The sequence below is a fragment of the Galeopterus variegatus genome, unplaced genomic scaffold (assembly GCF_000696425.1).
Source record: "Galeopterus variegatus unplaced genomic scaffold, G_variegatus-3.0.2 Scaffold932, whole genome shotgun sequence".
NCBI lineage: Eukaryota > Metazoa > Chordata > Mammalia > Dermoptera > Cynocephalidae > Galeopterus > Galeopterus variegatus.
This window is the reverse complement of record NW_007727043.1, coordinates 111,494-119,346: the sequence shown is the minus strand read 5'-3', so window position 1 is coordinate 119,346 and position 7,853 is coordinate 111,494.

Below are 7,853 nucleotides of genomic sequence, written 5' to 3'. Positions count from 1 at the left end.
TGGGGTGAGATGGTATCTCAGTGTAGTTTTGATTTGCATTTCCCAAATGCTGAGTGATGTTAATATACAAATGGCCAACAGTCATATAAAAAAATGCTCAACATCACTCTTGACGTTTTTACAACCCAGAAGTGTTTCATCGAGGCCTGGGGGCTTCTCTTTGAAAAGCAACCATCAAGGAAGAAGCAGCCACGTCTCCCAGTCTCCTTCTGAGGGCCGGAGCCTGGCTCAGGTTACAAACCTACCTCCTGTTGCACAAATGTGAGAAGTTTATTTTTCCTTCAAATAAAGGCAATTGGCAAACACAAGTAGCCACCCAGTTACCAGGTGAGTTCAGGAAGGACTGCGCAGGGCCAGTGATGCTGTGACAGCCTCGGACTTGAGCCCCCATGAGTGCTGGTCTCAGGAACACGTGTGTAATGGTCTGCTTGTGCTTGGCTGCGGAAGGGTGAGATTCTTCCCGTCTTTGCTGTCTCATAGATTGCCTGTGGTGCGTGCGGATCGTGCTCTAGTTTATTTATTTATTTATTTGCTGTATAGATTTTTTCCTAAAAAATTTATTAATTTTTGATTATACATATTTATGGGGTACAAAGTTGACTATCAGTATTTGTGTGGAGTATGTGATGATCAAATCGATATTATTAACCCGTTCATCACTACAAAAATCGTAATTACTCTTTGTGCCCCTTACCCAATCAATTCCTAATCCCCCTCGCCCGCCCCCTTTCCCACCACTAGTAACTACAGGTCTGTTCTCTCCTTCTAAAAGTTCAGCGTTTTATTGTGGTCTGTCTTTCTTTTTCTTTCTTTCTTTCTTCTTTCTTTCTTTCTTTCTTTCTTTCTTTCTTTCTTTCTTTCTTTCTTTCTTTCTTTCTTTCTTTCTTTCTTTTTCTTTCTTTCTTTCTTTCAGTTTAATCTTATTAATAATAAAATTGCTTTCTTTCTCTCTACTTTGGTAGAGAATTTTTCGGGTTGGCAGGAGATTTTGATTTCAGTAGTATTTCCCAGCATGGGCTGTTTGCTGCCAGGCGTGAGTGAGGCACTGATCTCCATTCCTGGGGGTCCTGGTCCATCAAGCTCGTCTCAGGACCTCCCCTCCTCCACTACACAGAGGGTCCCAGGGTTTGGTGGTCTTCACCCAGCCTGTGTACCCCTGCCCCCACCCTCTGTCCTCCTGGAATTGCTCAGGACTGGAGGGGTCCTGGGGCTGTGGCGCATTCAGGAAGGGGAGGATGAGAGATGCTGGCAGAGACCAGGGTCCCCAGATGACCTCTGCATTGTGTGTCAGGAATTGGCCTCCCTTCCTCACAGAGAACTTTATCTGCTCCTACCAGGAAGCCTCTCCCTGCTGGGCCCTCAAGAACAGCTCTCTTCTCCAAGTAAACACCGGAGTGGGCAGGGAGCCTTCTGCCCAGATCCTCGAATTCTGGGTTGGGGCAGCCCCTCCCACCTCTCCCCGCCCACTGGTTTCCCAGCCCCTTTCTATGCTACCCTGGAGGGGCTCTGGAGGGATTCCAAAGCCAGCAGCCTGCCCGCCCTCCCAGGGGCTCCCCACAACCCCGCACCCCAGACCGTCTGAGCAGGTGCTGGCAGGACTCTGGCCTTTGCTCCATCCATCAGAGGCTGGGCTCCCCACTCAGTAGGTGTGGAAACCCATGGAGGAGAAGCAGGGCCCAGTTCTGGGAAAAGGAAACCACCGTCGGCACACACGCACACACACACCACGTGCACACCACACACCACACACACACACCACACACACACACCACGTGCACACACACACCACATGCACACACACACACACCACATACACACACATACACACCACTCACCACACACGCACACACACCACATGCACGCACACCCCCCCACATGCATACACACATCACATACACATACACAAACCACCCTGAGCACGCACACCACATGTGCACACACCACACGCACATGCACACACTACCCACAGCACACATGCACACACCACATGTGCACATACACCACATGCACATGCACACAATCACCCACAGCACACACACGTACCACATGCAAACATACATGTTGTACTCACACATCATTCATAAACACAAGTTGTACACACACCTCACACACATCATGCACTCACACATGCACAGTCCGACAGCACCTGCACGCTCCTCTCCCTGACTCCTGTGTGCTGAGGCTTCCCTGCCATGCATGACCAGCAGCTGGGCACAGAAGGTGGTTGGGCATAGACCAGGGGAGCATTGCCTCTAGCTGTGCAGCAGGTCCTGGGTGTGGAGATGCTGGACTCCAGGATGGACAGAAAGACCCACTTTGACTCGAATCGACCAGCTTTCCTGAGGCCACCACTGTCCCTCAGATGAATATGCCCAGAGAGGGCCATGGGGGGCAGGCGGTACTGAGGATAGATCTGGGACTTCACTGTGTGCAGGGCCCAGGGTCCCAGGGCATTCCCAATTCCCTAACAGGTGGGCAAACCCAGGTGAGCCTCAACTTCAAGAATTCTGATAATTATGATTAATCGAGAGTCTTAAAACAAAGTGAGGCTGAAATCCTAGAGTGTGAGCCACGGCATCGCAAGGCCACAAGGTCAGGGACAGGTGGTGGGGCCTGGAGGAGAGCATGGGCTGGGCAGGAGGTGCAGGGCGAGCCTGGGTTGGGTCCCAAGTGGGCGGAGGACAGCACTGGACGTGGTCTGCGTGTGGATCTGTAGAGGGGCCAGCATCAGGGACCCTAATTTTGATCACGGTCCTGCTGTTACTTAAGAAGCCAGCATTTGGGGAAGTTGGCTAAGAGAATACAGGGCCTCTGCTATTTTTACAGCTTCTTTGTAAGTGTGAACTGATTTCAAAGTGAAAAGTTAAAAATATTTTCAAAAATAGCTTTGGTGCTGGAGGAGGCCTGGTGAGAGTTGATTGAGTTTGGGATTCTCATGGGGAAACAGGCTCCTGTGTGTGTGACACTGTCCAGCAGGCCAAGCAGTGAGGACCATGGATGCCCAGGGGCTTCCAGAGGAGAACCTCGAATCAGGTCACAACCGGCGGAGAAAGCAGGCCAGATGGGTCAACAGTCAAATCGAACATTTATTACTTAAAACCTAAAAATGTTAAGAAGAAATATAGGAAAATCTCTTTATGTATTAGACATAAGGAAAATCTCTTTATGTATTATACATAAAGAAAATATTTTCAAGTATTAGACCAGTACATTTAAATGCATTAACGTTGTTGTGAGGCCCCCTCCCACAAGAAATGCACGTACACGCCACTCGTGCAGAAAAGGGCAGTTGATTCACTCCAGCTGGCCAGTGTCCGTGTCCCAAGGAGCAACTAAGGGAGAGTGGCCTCGGGCCTTGGTCTTGTGGGGTTTTTAAAGGCAAAAACTACATCCCGTTGGCACACGGGTTTGTCCAGGTGCACAAAGCAAGCTAGACAGCTAGGTCACAGCAGCCAAGAATGAGCCGTCAGAGCAGTCAAGTGTACAACTTTTCATTGTGTATGTTCCCATGTAATAGTTCACTGTGCATGGTTCCTGTTCCCATGTAATAGTTTATGCTCCTGTTTCTATGCAGTGGCTTTTGTTTCTATGAGAAGGTCAGTGGTTTCTCATGCAGAAGGGGGAGGTAGTCCGCAGGTCAGACAGGGGTAAAATGGAGTTACTTAGGTTAAGCAAGCAATTCTACAGGAGCAGATAGCCTACGTTATGAGGGTGTGGGGAGCTCTATTTCAACATAAGAAAAGTTCCAAAGAAGACACAGTATGTGTGTGTCCGTGTGGTTGTGTGCAGGGGAAGAAATGTTTTAAAGCTACACCCCAGGGAGGCCTTAGAGAAAGCCCCCCCCCTCCCAGGCCCCTTCTCTTTGGTGCTAGAACTTGGTGCTGGAGACCAGGGTGCCTGGGTCATCAGCTGACTGTGTCTCTACCTGACCGAGTGACCCAGAGGGGTGCCCACACTATCCCACCCCTGTGCTAAGTGTCCCCACTGTGCGAGAGGAGGTGGCCTCAGGGGCTGCCTGGGGAGGGGTCTTACCAAGACCTCCCTTTGTTTATGCTTCAGCCGGCCCCAGTAATTCAGCTCCTTTTGACCTGCTGTAGCTGGAAGATGATGTTCTGTGTCTGAACACGTTGCATCTCTGGAAAGCAGATAGCGACAGGTAGCTAAGCGGAGGCAGGGTCCTGGGTGGCAGCTGGCTGAGTTGCCAGACCTGTGCACAAAGTCTTGTTCAAGATTAACCACCTCCCCTTGGCATCGGTGGTCACAGAAAAACACACGGGAAAGTGCCTGCTCTGGAAAAGTGAGATTCCGCATGAGGCCGTCGTGAGAATCTGCGAAAGACGCTGCTCAGCTTCCACGCGTGGGCCATGCGCGGGCCACACACAGAGGAAAAACCCATTTGCTCTGGGAGGCAAAGGCCTGTCTTTATGCTGCTTTATTTAATTGTGTGTAGACGAGCAACTTTGTGATCGTTGGTTAATTAAATACTCATGGTTGGTGAGCAGAACCAAGCTCCCGCAGAAATGCCATGTACCACATCTGATGGGAAGTCCCTTGTCACAATGAGGCTGCCGTGACAGCCATTCACAGTCCTGCTCTCACACATCTAAATCCTTTGAGTCGTGAAAACAAACTATTAATGTCTTGGAAAAACTATTTGCCCTTTCTGAAAACCATTTCAACCCCAGCTCAGCTTCAGGGAATGTTACTGTGTGTGTGAATTTTCAACAACTTCTTTGACCCCCAGAGCAAGGCGGACGGTGACTGGAAGTTTCAGTTCTCACGTGTCCTATCAAGGCTGTTTGGCGTGTGTTCCCATTCAGTGCTGCTAAAACGTGGACCAAGATTTCCCACACAACATTGAATAGCAAAGAATGACAGATACTTGGGATGACATTCGATTCCCATGGATCACCGTGCCATGGAACAGCATGGGTGAGCGCCATGGGCACAGACGTTAGCCTTTGACTTGGAGCTCACAGGTCTAAGAGGTCGTGGTGGCACTAGGTCCTCAGTGGCCCTGTCCACAAAGGGGAGTGCTCCAGCCAGACCCCGGACTCTGTGAGGGCTGCTTTTCACAGAGGCATTTCAACCAGGGGCCGCCTCAGGCATCCGGGGAGTCCAGGACTTGGCTGGTTTTTGGAAGCATCTTTCTTAGAAGTATTAGGGATGAATGTTGAAACTCCTGGGTGATAAAGCAGTATTCTGGTGTGAGAAGTCTCCTCAGGCTCCGTTGCCCCTTCTCAGAGACCACCAGGGGCTCACCTGCCGCACTCCAGGCACCCTCCAGAAACGGGCCAGGCCCACAGTGTCACAGACTGCACCCAAGTCTTCAGGCTCTCCTCCCAGTGACCACAAGCTGAAGGGCCCTCAGCTCAGCCTGATGGGGAGGGCCACCGAGGCAGGCAGGAGGGATGGGCCCTCGCCTGAGGCCACCAGGGACCGTGAGGTCAAGAGTCAGGAGACTGGCCCACCGGCTGGGGAAACCCTGCTGCAGGTTCCTGCATGCTGGCCCAGGACCGGGAGGTCTCAATCCATCACCTGCCAAGCACCCTCCTGGCCTCCTGCCAGCCCAGGGCCCGGGACCATGGAGGGGACAAGGAAGGAGGGCCCCAGCTTCCCTCTGAGCTCTGGGTGAGGCTGGGCACTAGGAAAGCCACAGGAGGCAACTCAGGAAGCGTGGGCACGGCCCTGCCATTCCCACCCCTGTCACACCTCAGCCCCAACCTCTCTGATCCTTAGACTCGTCATGGTGGGGTCAGGCTGGGTCTACTGGGGTCCAGGTCACCACCTGGCAACCCTGGCCTGGGACCAGCCGTTCCCAGGGACAAGCCCCCGTGGGGGTCAGGGCCCCACCCCAGGCCCTGTGGACCCTCCCAGCCCTTTCCCTTGGTCAGGGGTTGGGGGCCACGGTGTGCTGGAGTGGGGGTAGCCCCTTCAGCTCAGGTGGTGTAAGGACCCTGTGGGAGAGTCTGTTTGGTCCCTCCTGATGCCATGGCTTCTGGAGGAGTCTGTGTCTCCAGCTGATGAAAATTAAGGTGAGGTGCAGGGGTCACGCCCCCTCAGCCCAAGGCAGGGGCAGCAGGGCAGGCTCCTGTTTCTGCCACAGACTGGCAATGAGACTCGGGCATTGTCTCCTGCCCATGCCTCAGTTTCCCCTCTGTGAAAGGAAGGGCTTTGCTGGTCTCCAAGTCCCTTCAGACCCCACCCCTGGTGATCTCTTGGGGTTCTGGGAGGGCAAGGGTTTTGTAACAAGGGAGAGGAGGGGGCTTAGAGGGCATGAGGGGGTGAAACTCTGGCCACCTCTGTCCCACAGGGAGGAGCAGGGGTCTTGTGGGATGGGGGAGCCTCTGAGCTTCAGTTTCACAGACCTGGAAGTGGAGGTCACCCTGGAGGGCTGCTGTATGGAGGGGAGGAGAATGGGGAAGAGCCTGGAGAGGAGGAGCCAGGCCAGACACCCCTCCCACTAAGCACCACCACCTGCCTCTGCCGAGGGCCTCCTGGCACCACAGCCCCCCCCTCAGGGAACCCGGGTAGATGCCTCCTTCATGCAGGGTCCCGAGTGGGGGTCCAGGAGGGGCTCTGAGAGCAGGGAGCATGCACTGGAGGAGCCACCTCCCTGATGGGGCAGAACCAGGCCCTGGCAGGGGGCTTCGGGCATAGCCCCCCACTGTGGGACTGAACGACATTCACAGAACAGGAGGCTTGTGAGCTTCCGGTCAAGATGGTGGAATAGACGGTCCCCAGCGTCACTCTCTCCCACAAATCTATGAATTTACAGCTATAAAAATGTAACATCAGCCAAGCTGGGGCTGCTGGAGCTCAGGGGAAGAGGAGGAGAGACCTACAGAGTTCATGAAGGCAGGAGAAACAATGATGGGAGAAAGAAAAAACTGCTCTCAGCGTTCTGGGCTGCGGCAGTTTTAATGCTGGAGCACATGGAGCAGGAACTGCAGAATCTGCAGCTGTGGCCTTCAGATGGAGTTACTTGGAGGCAGAAGGGGAGAAGAGGACTTTGGTGGCCCCCAGGACAGCAAGACCACTAACAGGGTTCCTGTGGACCCACACAGGAGCGAGGAGCCAGAACAGCTGAAAAAGGGGAGCCGTGCAGAAGCTGGTGAGTCATCGCAAGGGACTGGTGCAGGGACCATCCCATGGGAAGTGTGTGGAGCACGGGTGGTGGGGGAGATGGGCCCAGCAGGGGAACACTGGGGCACAGCAAGGACAGCCGATCCATCCTCCAATCAGTGCAGGACCACTCAGAGGAGACTGGTTGGGAATGCAGAATTGCATGGGGTGCAATTTGATGAAAAAACTCAGGCCCAGATCAGAGATTCCACACAACCCAGGTGCACCGAGTACCTGGAGAGCTGGAAGTACTTATAAGGTCAACCATTAAACCCTGAGCTGCACAAAAAGCCTCCCCTAGGGAAACAGTAGTAAAGCAGCAACTTAGCTCAACCACACAGCTCTAGTGCTGGATCCCACAGGAAGTTCCTCCATGTTAGAAGTAAGCAAAGGACAAAAAGTTGGTTCCAGCCCAGGCACCACAGCAATGCCTTGGGGCCCACCATGGGACATGAGGCATGGAGCCAGGGGCAGGACCCCCCACCCACAATCACTCACACAACCAGCACCTCAGGGCCCTGCCCAGGAACCCGAGGATTAAAGCTGGGACCAGACCCCACTCCCACATCCAGGCAAACCACTAATGCATCAGGTCATGCCCGGGGATGCGAAGCTAGTAGCTGGGGACCGGACCCCCTTCCCAGACCCAGGCACACTGTGATAGTGCCTCAGGGCCCCACCCAGGGGCCTGAGACATGGAGAAGGGGATCAGAGCCCCCTCCTGCAAC